We start from the raw sequence: 14,396 nt of genomic DNA on the forward strand, positions 1-14,396 counted from the left end.
GCAGCAGAGTCACAAGGAGTCAGGGGCTGGCAGCTAAAGAGCTCGCCCTGACTAAGAATATTCTTTACCGGACCCGGAGTCCGAGGCTGTGGGGACTAACTTCTACCCAGCAGCAGAATCCGTCAGGCAGGGGATTTCAGGTCCCCTGGCCCAGAAGCCCGAAGGCCCGGTCACACGCGTGGGACCAGCACCGCCATCGTGGAGCGGAAGCCATTAGAAGGCCCCGAGTCACCGGCCATACGGGTGAGCACCACACGGTACACTCAGGGACGTGGGCTACTTACATCAGCTTCTAGCAAGGTAGCCAGAAGAGTACAGTCAGCTTGGGAGGCCTACAACTACGCCTGGCCAGGGGAGATCCCATCTGCTCAAGGACTGACCAGGCCCCGTTCGCTAGCAAGTACTCCGGGAGGGTCTATCGTTGTTACCAGTAAAGACCCTGAACGCTACCATACCGTCTCTGAGTGGTTCCTGCTACCCCCATCATCCACGTCGGCTGCCCTGAGGCCATACCCCTCCCGTTGGGGGTTATACTATCACGCTGCACCATCCTTCCACCGGCCTCAGCGGTCTGCCCTGCAGCAGCAGCCCCCTGGCTGCATTCAACGGGTGGCGTAGTCATCAACCGTTTTCTACCGCTAACAGACTGCCGTCCAGTTTGACTCCCTGGGCACGGACCGGGTCACCGCCACGAGACTACAACCCTAAACAGATCCGGCTCCGGGTAAGCTCCCGCGTGCGCAACGCAGCGCGACACAGGCCCAGGGGCGCGTCAACTTTGGCGTAGTCGGCAGGATCACGTGCCCGCAACCACCGGGTACTGCGTGCCTGAAAAGCAAAGACTGTTCAAACTTACCAGTGGTGAAGATTCCCGCCATCCGGCGCCATCTTCAGCCTTCTTCCCGCCATCGGTGAAGTTTCCCGCCATCCGGCGCCATCTTCAGCCTTCTTCCCGCCATCCGTGGAGTTTTCCCGCCATTGGACGCCATCTTGAGGACGCCGCGCGGGAAGAAGAGGGGCGTGGACTCCGAAAGCGCGCGAGAACTGAAGCCCCGCCTCACGTCCGGACGTTGCGTAAGGTCCTGGAAGGAGCCCAGCAGACGCCGACGTCACAGGAGCGCGACGGAAGGTCCTCAACCCTGACGATCCACTGCGGAGCCGCGGCCTACGGAACAGGATCATCGCAAGGTAGGCCACGGTCCACTAGGGGGGAGGAAGATGTCGGATACGGAGGAGAGCTCCACTGCCTCAACCCCCGCCAGCGCTACCGCTGTTGCAGTTATGCCCTTCACCATGCCCTATATCCCGGGAGCAGCTTGGCTACCCCAGTACTCAGGGAAGTCACATACCCTGCATGACTTTAGAGAAAAGCTGGATAGCCTCTTCCAGGTGTACCCCCTCACAGAAGAGCAAAAAGTGAGCATCCTGGTGGCCCAACTAACTGGGGCAGCCAAAAGGGAAGTAAAATCCTGGCCACCTGGGAGGAAGACTGTCGCAGGGATACTAACCCGGCTGAAGGACACCTTTGATACCCGCACCTCAGCCGAGATTAAACTTAGATTCTACGGGTGCAAGCAGCGAGCGCATGAGAGTATAAGGGACTATGCACTCAACTTACAAGAGGCCCTGAGGGCCATTAAGCAGACCGACCCTAATGGAGTGGGAAACGAGGACAGGCTGTTGACCGAACAATTTATAGAGGGTTTATATTGCAATGCCCACCGCACCCAGTTGCGGGCAATGGCCTTACAGGACCCTCATCTAGAATTTGCACAGTTCAAGGACAGAGCCATCCGGGTGCTCCGAGAACCGGCACCAGGTGGCGTTGTGACCCACAGACGCCCCACTACCACTTACTACCAGGAGGCGGCGCCCTTGTCAGCAGGGCCTGTGGGAGCTGATGCGCAGGCTTTGGACAATGACCCGGCTCCAGACCTACACCATCAGGTCCAAGAGCTAGCTAAAAGCGTTGCTGCGCTAACCCGAACTGTGCAGTCTTTACAGGTTTCCACTCCAGGGAAGATCCAGCTGGCATCCGGACTGGAGGACATCCCGTGGCGTCGACCAAGGAGGACCCCACCGGCCAGAGGAAGACCCAGTGACCGATACAGCGAGGACGGACGACCCATCTGCCGCCGCTGCAATCAACCCGGACATATGGAAAGGTACTGTTCTTTAAACGGGCACAACCTGGGGTAGAGGGCCAACCCCCAGGAAAAAGATCACCAGGCCCATCGAACTGGCGCGACAGATATGTGGGAGGACGTCCAGTCTTGCCTGTGGTACTGGATGGCATTCCCATGAGTGCCCTACTGGACACCGGGTCACAGGTCACCACCATCCCGTACGTGCTCTTCAAGCAGTACTGGAATGACTCGGATATTACCCGCTACCCTGACGACGACTTGAGTATCATCGCCAGCAATGGTCAGCCCGTGCCACAGATCGGATTTAAAGAGGTGACCATCAAAATTGGTAGAGTCGAACTGGCCGCACAGGGACTGATCATTGTAGATATTGACAAACATGAGAGTCACCCAAAAATAACTCTAGGAACTAATGTAATTGAAAATTGTCTTGCAGAGGTGATTTTCCTTTTACAGCAGGTTGCCAAGAATGCCAGCTCCGGCGAGCAGCGGGTGCTCCAGAAAGAGATCCGGGCACTGATGCAACGGCAACAAGTGGAACTCTCCGGCGGTGAGATTGGTAGCGTAAGAATGTGTGACCCTTTTCCTATTGCCATGCCCCCAAAAAGTGAAATGATGATTTGGTGCCGGGCAGCTATTGGTCTGAGAGGTAGAGATTACCAGGCAATGGTAGAACCAGTTTACTCAGACAGTAGGCCCACCATTTTGACAGCACGGGGGGTGGTCAATGTACGCCATGGGAGGGTGCCCGTTCGCATAATAAATATCGGGGAGAGGGAAGTGTACCTGCCCCGGTATGCCACGCTAGCCAAATTATATACCACTAATCAAAATTTTATACAATCTGTGGAACCCTTGCCTCCATCTCACCCGGAGGAAGGTAACGGCTCTAAGAAAGACATGGAGGACTGGTGTCAGCAACTACATCTGGGTACTGACTCCACTCCCTCACACCAGAAACAAGGAGTCTATCGGGTGGTTCAAGAGTATGAGAGAGTGTTTAGTAAACACCCGTTAGACTTCGGGCGAGTCAAGGGGGTAGAACACCGCATCCCCACGGGAGATCATCCTCCCATAAAAGAGAGGTATCGACCCGTACCCCCTGCACATTACCAACACGCCAAGGGGATGCTTAGAGACATGAAGGAGGCTGGGGTAATCCGGGATAGCTGTAGCCCCTGGGCAGCCCCACTAGTTTTAGTCAAAAAGAAAGACAACACCATGAGGATGTGTGTAGATTACCGGAAAATCAACCGTATCACACACAAGGATGCGTACCCCTTACCAAGGATAGAGGAGTCATTGGCTGCTTTAAGATCTGCTAACTTCTTCTCTACCTTGGATCTCACTAGCGGGTACTGGCAGGTTCCTGTAGCAGAGGCGGACCGGGAGAAGACCGCATTCACCACCCCGATGGGACTTAGCGAGTTCACCTGCATGCCGTTCGGACTCTGCAACGCCCCAGGAACCTTCCAACGATTAATGGAGTGCTGTCTGGGCCACAGAAACTTCGAGACGGTCCTGTTGTACCTGGACGATGTCATCGTATACTCCAAAACTTATGAGGACCACCTGAAACACCTGGCGGAGGTGTTCGAAGCTCTGGCGAGTTACGGCCTAAAGGTGAAACCCTCCAAGTGTCACCTCCTGAAACCAAAGGTGCAATACCTGGGACACGTGGTGAGCGCTGACGGAGTGGCTCCCGACCCCGATAAGATCACCGCAATTAAGGGATGGCCAAGCCCCTCCAGCGTAAAAGAAGTGCGGCAGTTCCTAGGGTTGGTAGGCTACTACCGAAGGTTTATTCCCGGTTTCACCAAAAAGGCAGCACCTATGCAGGACCTCCTGATAGGCCAGTCCCGGAAGGCCAAGAACCAGAAGCCGCCCTTCAAATGGGAAAAGCTAGAAGAAGAGTCCTTCCGCCAGCTGAAGATGGCCCTCACGGGGGATGAAATCTTGGCGTACCCGGACTATAGCCAGCCCTTCATCCTCTACACCGACGCCAGTAACATCGGGCTAGGAGCCGTACTGTCCCAGATTCAGCAGGGGAGAGAACGAGTAATCTCCTATGCCAGCCGAAAACTGCGACCCACCGAAAGGAACCCCGAAAATTACAGCTCATTTAAGCTAGAGTTCCTGGCCGTGGTATGGGCAGTCTCCGAGCGCTTTAGGCATTACCTCGCTTCTTCCCGGTTCACCGTATACACGGATAACAACCCGTTGACACACCTGGACACGGCAAGACTCGGTGCCCTGGAGCAGAGGTGGATGGCCCGTCTGTCCAACTACGAGTTCACAATTAAATACCGGGCAGGGCGCTCCAATACCAACGCGGACGCCCTGTCCAGGATGCCCAACCTGCCGGACGGAGGAGAAGATCCGGAGGGACTGGAAGAAGTTGAACTCCCTGCGTTCCACCGTCATGGGACTATCCAGTATTCCCACCGGGTAAGGAGTAAGCAGGCTGCTACGTTGAACCCCTTACCTCACTACAACTGGGCGGAAACGCAAGACAGCGACCCTGCCGTCCGACTGGTGAAGGAGATGCTGACTCGCCCGGAGGCTAGCCTGGAATCGGACGCTCCAGAGGAAGCCAAACAACTATGGGCAGAGAAGAGTCGACTGTTCCTTTACAAGGGGAAGTTGTGCCGCAGAATGGTTAACTCCAGGACGCATGAACTACTCTGGCAAGTAGTGGTGCCACGAAGAGACGCAGCCATGGTGATGGAGGCATACCACGACGGAGCTGGACACTTCGGGTGGAAAAAGCTGGAGTTCCTGCTGCGCGAGCGGTTCCACTGGGTAGGCATGAGGGGAACCATCGAGAAGTGGTGCAGAGACTGTGGCCCGTGCAATCTGAGAAGGAAGGACCGGGCCAGCCAGAAGACTCCCCTGCAGTCCATCGTCACCCGGCAACCGTTGGAACTGGTAGCCTTGGATCATGTAAAACTGACCCCCAGCAGAAGTGGCTACGTCTACGCGTTAACCATCGTGGATCATTACTCCCGGTTTCTGGTTGTCGTCCCCGTCAAGGACTTAACGGCTCGAACAGCAGCTAGAGCCTTCCAGCAGCACTTTTGCCGTCCACACGGGTACCCGGACCAAGTGCTGACGGACCAGGGACCTGCCTTTGAAGCGGAGGTCTTCCAGGAATTCTGCAATCTGTATGGCTGCCGGAAGATAAGGACGACACCCTACCATCCGCAAACTAATGGACTTTGTGAGAAAATGAACCAGGTGGTAATGGATCTTCTAAAAACGTTGCCCCTGGAAGAACGCAGTCTGTGGCCTGAGAAGTTGCCCGATCTGGTGGACCTATACAACCACATCCCGGTAGGTTCCACCAACTGTACCCCGGCTTACCTAATGAGGGCAAGACCTGGTAAGTTACCTGTTGACCTGGAAATGGGAGTCCTGACGCCCGAGGACACTTCACCAGAAACAGACTGGGACACAGAGAGGCAGCAGCAGTACCGGAAAGTACAGGAGAGCGTGGAGCGAAGTCTCTGTCAGGCTAGGGAAAGACAAGAGAAGACTTACAACCAGTATGCTCCCGCTGTTCCCCTGGTACCCGGAGAGCAGGTCTTGAAGAGGAAGAGACGGCTCCACAAGTTGGACGACCAGTGGGAGAAGGACCCGTACACCGTACTGCCCTCAAGCCACGAGAACCCGAAGGTCTGTACCATCAGTAAAGACGGAGGGGAAACCACAGCCATTGTATCCCGGGACCACCTGAAGAAGTGCCCCGAACAACTGAGGAACCCTGAGGAGGAACAGGAAGACCATCGACCCGTGGAAGAAAGGGAAGATATGGTTAGTACCGTGCTCGGGGACTTCCCTCGGTCTTGGACTCAAGTCAATGGTGCAGTTGTGGTACCCGTACTCACCTTCCTCCAACCATCATCCCAAGAACCTACGGAGCAACGGGTAGAGCTGGAAGAGCAGCCGGTCCAGGAGGCAGAAGACTCCACCCAAGCGGAACAGGAGAATCCACCCTCTGCTTATAGTGAGCCTGCCGTACCCCTAGTGAGACAAAGAGCCGGTAGACAGCTGCCCAGTTTACCCTTGACAGCTCCTACACCCTGTAGTTCAGGGCCAGACAGTCAGCTCCGTAGGTCCACTAGGGCCACTAGAGGCCAGTTACCCGCACGTTGGAGGATCTAAATGTTTAAGTTGTTTTACAATGTTTACCTGTTTATTGTTGCTTGTGTGTAATTTTGTGTTTCTAGTTGTTTTTAGGAGTCTTCGGTGGATTTACCGGGAATCCTTTGTATATAGTTGGAGCGTAACCCAGGATGGACTAGAGACTGTTAAGGACTCGGGGTAGGACAGACCCCTACCTGGTTACGTCTCCCTGTGTTGGTGAAATGGACACCTTTGCTTTTCTTCAAAGACTGCACCCGGTTGCGGACATCCGTGACCATCTTATTGTGTTTCCTTATTGTATTTTATTGTTCTTTGATATACCTTGTTATATTTTTCTAAAAAGTGTTTAGTCCCGGAGTACTAAATTTCACTAGGGGGGAGTGTGACACCCCAGGGGTCTGGTTGTCACAGTGATAGAGATATTACATCTGAGAGCAGGTGGGAGGTCCTTTGGTCAGGGATCCTGTGCATGCCACACCTCCTGCCCAGCCTTGGGAGGGGAAGAACTTCCCCTGTATAAACCCGGGGCTGAGGCAGGGTTAGTGAGTCCAGGAAGAGTAGAGACAAGAGCAGCATAGGAAGCAGCAGAGTCACAAGGAGTCAGGGGCTGGCAGCTAAAGAGCTCGCCCTGACTAAGAATATTCTTTACCGGACCCGGAGTCCGAGGCTGTGGGGACTAACTTCTACCCAGCAGCAGAATCCGTCAGGCAGGGGATTTCAGGTCCCCTGGCCCAGAAGCCCGAAGGCCCGGTCACACGCGTGGGACCAGCACCGCCATCGTGGAGCGGAAGCCATTAGAAGGCCCCGAGTCACCGGCCATACGGGTGAGCACCACACGGTACACTCAGGGACGTGGGCTACTTACATCAGCTTCTAGCAAGGTAGCCAGAAGAGTACAGTCAGCTTGGGAGGCCTACAACTACGCCTGGCCAGGGGAGATCCCATCTGCTCAAGGACTGACCAGGCCCCGTTCGCTAGCAAGTACTCCGGGAGGGTCTATCGTTGTTACCAGTAAAGACCCTGAACGCTACCATACCGTCTCTGAGTGGTTCCTGCTACCCCCATCATCCACGTCGGCTGCCCTGAGGCCATACCCCTCCCGTTGGGGGTTATACTATCACGCTGCACCATCCTTCCACCGGCCTCAGCGGTCTGCCCTGCAGCAGCAGCCCCCTGGCTGCATTCAACGGGTGGCGTAGTCATCAACCGTTTTCTACCGCTAACAGACTGCCGTCCAGTTTGACTCCCTGGGCACGGACCGGGTCACCGCCACGAGACTACAACCCTAAACAGATCCGGCTCCGGGTAAGCTCCCGCGTGCGCAACGCAGCGCGACACAGGCCCAGGGGCGCGTCATATGTGTGTGTGTGTGTGTATGTATATATATATATGTGTGTGTGTGTGTGTGTGTGTATATATATATATATATATATATATATATATATATATATATATATGTGTGTATGTATATATAATGTGTGTGTGTGTGTATAAAATTTACTGCTCAAAAAAATAAAGGGAACACTTAAACAACAGAATATAACTCCAAGCAAATCGAACTTCTGTGAAATCAAACTGTCGACTTAGGGAGCAACACTGACTGACAATGAATTTCACATGCTGTTGTGCAAATGGAATAGACAATAGATGGAAATTATTGGCAATTATCAAGACACCCTCAAAGGAGTGGTTCTGCAGGTGGGGACCACAGACCACATCTCAGTACCAATGCTTTCTGGCTGATGTTTTGGTCACTTTTGAATGTTGGTTATGCTTTCACACTCATGGTAGCATGAGACGGACTCTACAACCCACAGAAGTTGCTCAGGTAGTGCAGCTCATCCAGGATGGCACATCAGTGCGAGTTGTGGCAAGAAGGTTTGCTGTGTCTGTCAACGTAGTGTCCAGAGGCTGGAGGTGCTACCAGGAGACAGGCCAGTACACCAGGAGACGTGGAGGGGGCTGTAGGAGGGCAACAACCCAGCAGCAGGACCGCTAACTTTGCCTTTGTGCAAGGAGGAACAGGAGGAGCACTGCCAGAGCCCTCAAAATGACCTCCAGCAGGCCATAAATGTGCATGAGTCTGCACAAGCGGTTAGAAACAGACTCCATGAGAGTGGTATGAGGGCCCGACGTCCACAGATGGGGGTTGTGCTCACAGCCCAACACCGTGCAGGATGCTTGGCATTTGCCAAAGAACACCAGGATTGGCAAAGTCGCCACTGGCGCCCTGTGCTCTTCACAGATGAAAGCAGGTACACACTGAGCACATGTGTCAGACGTGACAGAGTCTGGAGATGCCATGGAGAGCGATTTGCTGCCTGCAACATTCTTCAGCATGGCCGGTTTGGCAGTGGGTCAGTAATGGTGTGGGGTGGCATTTCTTTGGAGGGCCGCACAGCCCTCCATGTGCTCGCCAGAGGTAGCCTGACTGCCATTAGGTACCGAGATGAGATCCTCAGACCCCTTGTGAGACCATATTCTGGTGCGGTTGGCCTTGGGTTCCTCCTAATGCAGGACATTGCCAGACCTCATGTGGCTGGAGTGTGTCAGCAGTTCCTGCAAGATGATGGCATTGAAGCTATGGACTGGCCTGCCCGTTCCCCAGATCTGAATACGATTGAGCACATCTGGGACATCATGTCTAGCTCCATCCACCAACGTCACGTTGTACCACAGACTCTCCAGGATGCTTTAGTCCAGGTCTGGGAGGAGATCCCACAGGAGACCATCCGCAACCTCATCAGGAGCAAGCCCAGGCATTGTAGGGAGGTCATACAGGCATGTGGAGGCCACACACAATACTGAGCCTCATTTTGACTTGTTTTAAGGACATTACATCAAAGTTGGATCAGCCTGTAGTGTGTTTTTCCACTTTAATTTTGGGGGTGACTCCAAATCCAGGCCTCCATTGGTTAATGAATTTGATTTCCATTGACTATTTTTGTGTGATTTTGTTGTCAGCACATTCAACTTTGTACAGAGCAAAGTATTCAATGAGAATATTTCATTCATTCAGATCTAGGATGTGTTATTTGAGTGTTACCTTTATTTTTTTTTAGCTGTGTGCATGTATGTATATATGTGTGTGTTAGATTTTATCAACATTTTATCATTTGTATCTAATAAAGTTTAGAACTTTTTAACTCACAATGATGACTTTAGTCCTGGCATTTCTTGTTTTTGGCTCTATGTATGTTTATTAATGCCTTTTGGGTCGCATTACCTTTACCAGGGGTCTTGTTGCAGTTTTTTGATGTTCTTTTCTGTTCCATTTTTAGGCAGATTGCCAAAATGCTAGTTTGAGCATAGCCTTATACCCTAACATTCTTAAATACTGTACAATTTCCCATTAATCCCATAAATTTATGAGCCAAGGCCATTTTGGGATGTATAAAATGATTAAATCTTTTTGGGGAAATAGATAAATATGTTTTTATTGTGTGTGTTTAAATTTCATAAATAATTCTGGTGATTATTGATGTGATGATCCAATTATGTCATATTTCTTTTTATGCCCATGTAATCATTATGTAATACTATTATGTTGATTTGCGTTAATCTTACTATTTGCGACTGAAATAATGCTTCACGTTCTGGGTAAATATACTGTATATATTGAAATAGGAACACTTAGAAGGAAAAAGTCAGAGAATTATGGAAATTACTGGAATGATGGACATGTTAATTTTATACAATTAATGAAAAAATGACCACATTATTTTCAAATCTGCTCTACTTTATTTTCGCCACACAGAGAAATACAGGCCTTGGCTTGCTATCAATGAGATTAACCCCTTCATGACATGACATAAACTTTCGCCATATGTCAGCTCCCTGACTTTAATGCAGAGTTCCGCCCATGGCTGTTAACCTGTTAAATGCTGTATATAAGGAGCTATTTGGGGGCTCACACTATATAAAGTGTGAGCCCCCATGTAGCCTCCTATATACAAGAAGGCTATGTAGGGTCTCAAATTGTGCATAGGGGATTATGTGAGGCTCACACTATGTGTATGTATATAGGGAACTATGTGGGACTTTACACTGTATATAGGGAGCTATGTAGAGGCTCATACTGTATGTAGCGGGGCTATGTAGAGGCTCATAATGTATGTAGGGGGCTATGTAGAGGCTCATAATGTATGTAGGGGGCTATGTACGGGCTCATACGCTATGTAGGGGCTCACACTGTGTAGGGGGCTATGTAGGGGCTCATACTGTAGCTATAGGGAGCAATGTAGGGGCTCATATTGTGTGTATATATAGGGGGCTATGTTGAGACTCATGTGTGTATATAGGGGACTATGTAGGGGCTCATGTTGTGTGTATATATAGGGGGCGATGTAGGGGCTCATGTTGTGTGTATATATAGGGGGCAATGCAGGGGCTCATGTTGTGTGTATATATAGGGGGCGATGCAAGGGCTCATATTGTGTGTATATATAGGGGCTCATATTGTGTGTGTCTATTTAGGGGGCTATGTAGGGGCTCGTACTGTGTATATATAGTAATTATAAACCTACAAAAAATACTTCCATGCAAGAAATAATGAAACAATCTTTATTTATAATTCTGAAGAATATAAAAACAGATAAAAAGATATACTGCAGAGTGAAACAACTGGTATACAGAACCTATGTATGTCACATGCATAAAATAAATTCAGATTTTATAACATATACATATGTTCACTTATATGGAGAGAGATATATATATAAACACACATGCCCCCTTGATAAATACAAGTAAGTATGAATAAATAAATATGGGACAAAACCTAAATAGAGAATAGCATATATATTATAATAGTAATGACAACTCTGCTAAACAGGGAAATGTCACCTTTGAATAATTTGCCCTGGCATTCAACATATGAAAGTGCAAGTGCATGCATCAATAATCTCAAAGACAAACCTAAAATACTCCTAGGTAGAGCAGATATATATGCATATGAAAAAGTCCACACTATAGTTACCAGACATAGCCCTCTAACGTACGTTTCACATGTCTTGCTTCCTCAGAAAGGGCCCTTTCTGTGTGTGTATATATAGGAGGCTATGTAGGGGCTCGTACTGTGTGTGTATTTATAGGGGGCTATGTAGGGGGATTATACTGTGTGTATATATGGGGGGCTATGTAGGGGGCTTATACTGTGTGTGTGTGTGTATATAGGGGGCTATGTAGGGGTTCATATTGTGTGTGTATATATAGGGGGCTATGTAAGGGCTCATACTGTGGGTGTATATATAGGGGGCTATGTAGGGGCTCATACTGTGGGTGTATATATAGGGGGCTATGTAGGAGCTCATACTGCGTGTGTATATAGGGATTATTTAGGGGCTCATACAGTGTGTATATATAGGGGGCTATGTAGGGGCTCATATTGTGTGTGTGTGTATATATAGGGGGCTATGTAGGGGACTCATACTGGTTGTGTATATATAGGGAGCTATGTAGGGGCTCATACTTTGTATTTATAGGGGCGATGTGGGGGCTCATACTGTATATAGAGAGGGTTGTGTGTGTTCATACTGTATATAGAGAGGCTATATAGGGGCTCATTCTGTGTGTGTGTATATATAAGGGGCTATGTAAGGGGCTCATACTGTATGTATGTATAGGGGGCTATGTAGAGGCTCATACTGTGCATTAATAGGGGGCTATGTAGGGGCTCATACTGTGTGTGTGTGTATATATAATGGGGTATGTAGGGGCTCATACTGTGTGTGTATATATAGGGGTCTATGCAGGGGGCTTATACTGTGTGTATATATGGGGGGGCTAGGTAGGGGCTCATACTGTGTGTGTGTATATAGGGGCTATTGTGGGGGCTCATACAGTGTGTGTGTATATATAGGGGACTATGTAGGGGATCATACACTGTGTATATGTAGGGGCTCATGCTGTGTGTATTTATAGGGGGCTATGTAGGGGCTCATACTGTGTGTATATATAGGGGGCTATGTAGGGGCTCATACTATGTGTATATATAGGGTGCTATGTAGGGGCTCATACTGTGTGTCTATAGTGGGCTATGTAGGGGCTCTGTGTGTGTATATATGGGACTATAAGTGCTCATACTGTGTGTGTGTATCTAGGGGACTATGTACGGTATCATAGTGTGTGTATATGTAGGGGCTCATACTGTGTGTATATACCGTTAAGTCCATATATATTTGGACAGACATTTTACTAATTTTGGTTCTAGACATTACCACAATGAATTTTAAACAAAACAATTCAGATGCAGTTGAAGTTCAGACTTTCAGCTTTCATTTTGAGGGTATCCACATTAAAATTGGATGAAGGGTTTAGGAGTTTCAGCTCCTTAACATGTGCCACCCTGTTTTAAAAGGGACCAAAAGTAATTGGACAATTGACTCCAAGGCTATTTCATGGACCGGTGTGGGCAATCCCTTCATTATGTCATTCTCAATTAAGCAGATAAAAGGCCTGGAGTTGATTTGAGGTGTGGTGCTTGCATTTGGAACGTTTTGCTGTGAAGTAAACATGCGGTCAAAGGAGCTCTCCATGCAGGTGAAACAAGCCATCCTTAAGCTGCAAAAACAGAAACAAAACCATCTGAGAAATTGCTACAATATTAGGAGTGGCAAAATCTACACTTTGTTACATCCTGAGAAAGAAAGAAAGCACTGGTGAACTCATCAATGCAAAAAGACCTGGGTGCCCACGGAAGACAACAGTGGTGCATGATCGCAGAATAATCTCCATGGTGAAGAGAAACCCCTTCACAACAGCCAACCAAGTGAACAACACTCTCCAGGAGGTAGGCGTATCAATATCAAAATCTACCATAAAGAGAAGACTGCATGAAAGTAAATACAGAGGGTTCACTGCACGGTGCAAGCCACTCATAAGCATCAAGAATAAAAAGGCTAGACTGGACTTTGCTAAAAAACATCTAAAAAAGCCAGCACAGTTCTGGAAGAATATTCTTTGGACAGATCAAACCAAGATCAACCTCTACCAGAATGATGGAAAGAGAAAATTATGGCGAAGGCGTGGTACAGCTCATGATCCAAAGCATACCACATCATCTGTAAAACACGGCGGAGGCAGTGTGATGGCTTGGGCATGCATGGCTACCAGTGGCACTGGGTCACTAGTGTTTATTGATGATGTGACACAGGACAGAAGCAGCCAAATGAATTCTGATGTATTCAGAGCCATACTGTGTGCTCAGATCCAGCCAAATGCAGCCAAACTGATTGGTCGTCGTTTCATACTACAGATGGACAATGACCCAAAACATAAAGCCAAAGCAACCCAGGAGTTTATTAAAGCAAAGAAGTGGAATATTCTTGAATCGCCAAGTCAGTCACCTGATCTCAACCCAATTGTGCATGCATTTCACTTGTTAAAGACTAAATTTCAGACAGAAAGACCCACAAACAAACAACCAAGTACTAGAAATGAACATTTTATTTACAATTATTTAATCTGTCCAATTACTTTTGGTCCCTTTAAAAACAGGGTGGCACATGTTAAGGAGCTGAAACTCCTAAACCCTTCATCCAATTTTAATGTGGATACCCTCAAATGAAAGCTGAAAGTCTGAATTTCAACTGCATCTGAATTGTTTTGTTTAAAATTCATTGTGGTAATGTCTAGAACCAAAATTAGAAAAATGTTGGCTCTGTCCAAATATATATGGACCTAACTGCATAGGGGCTCATACTGTGTGTGTATATAGGGGGCTATGTAGGGGCTCATACTGTGTGTGTGTGTATATACAGTGGTGGCCAAAAGTATTGGCACCCCTGGAATTCTGTCAGATAATACTCAGTTTCTTCCTGAAAATGATTGCAATCACAAATTCTTTGGTATTATCTTCATTTAATTTGTCTTCAGTGAAAAAACACAAAAAGAATTGTCCTAAAGCCAAATTGGATATAATTCCACACCAAACCTAAAAAAGGGGGTGGACAAAAGTATTGGCACTGTTTGAAAAATCATGTGATGCTTCTCTAATTCGTGTAATTAACAGCACCTGTAACTTACCTGTGGCACCTAACAGGTGTTGGCAATAACTAAATCACACTTGCAGCCAGTTAACATGGATTAAAGTTGACTCAACCT

The 14,396-nt window shown here is 48.8% G+C and overlaps 1 protein-coding gene across 1 annotated transcript in view; it reads left to right on the plus strand.

The window, feature by feature from the left end:
* SYCP2L (synaptonemal complex protein 2 like) overlaps positions 1 to 14,396 on the plus strand; it is a 250,185-nt gene that overhangs the window by 161,488 nt on the left and 74,301 nt on the right. The gene's annotated exons all lie outside the window — the stretch shown is intronic.

Source organism: Phyllobates terribilis, unplaced genomic scaffold (genome assembly GCF_046119375.1).
Source record: "Phyllobates terribilis strain yellow unplaced genomic scaffold, ASM4611937v1 Scaffold_4__5_contigs__length_816908805, whole genome shotgun sequence".
Classification (NCBI taxonomy): domain Eukaryota; kingdom Metazoa; phylum Chordata; class Amphibia; order Anura; family Dendrobatidae; genus Phyllobates; species Phyllobates terribilis.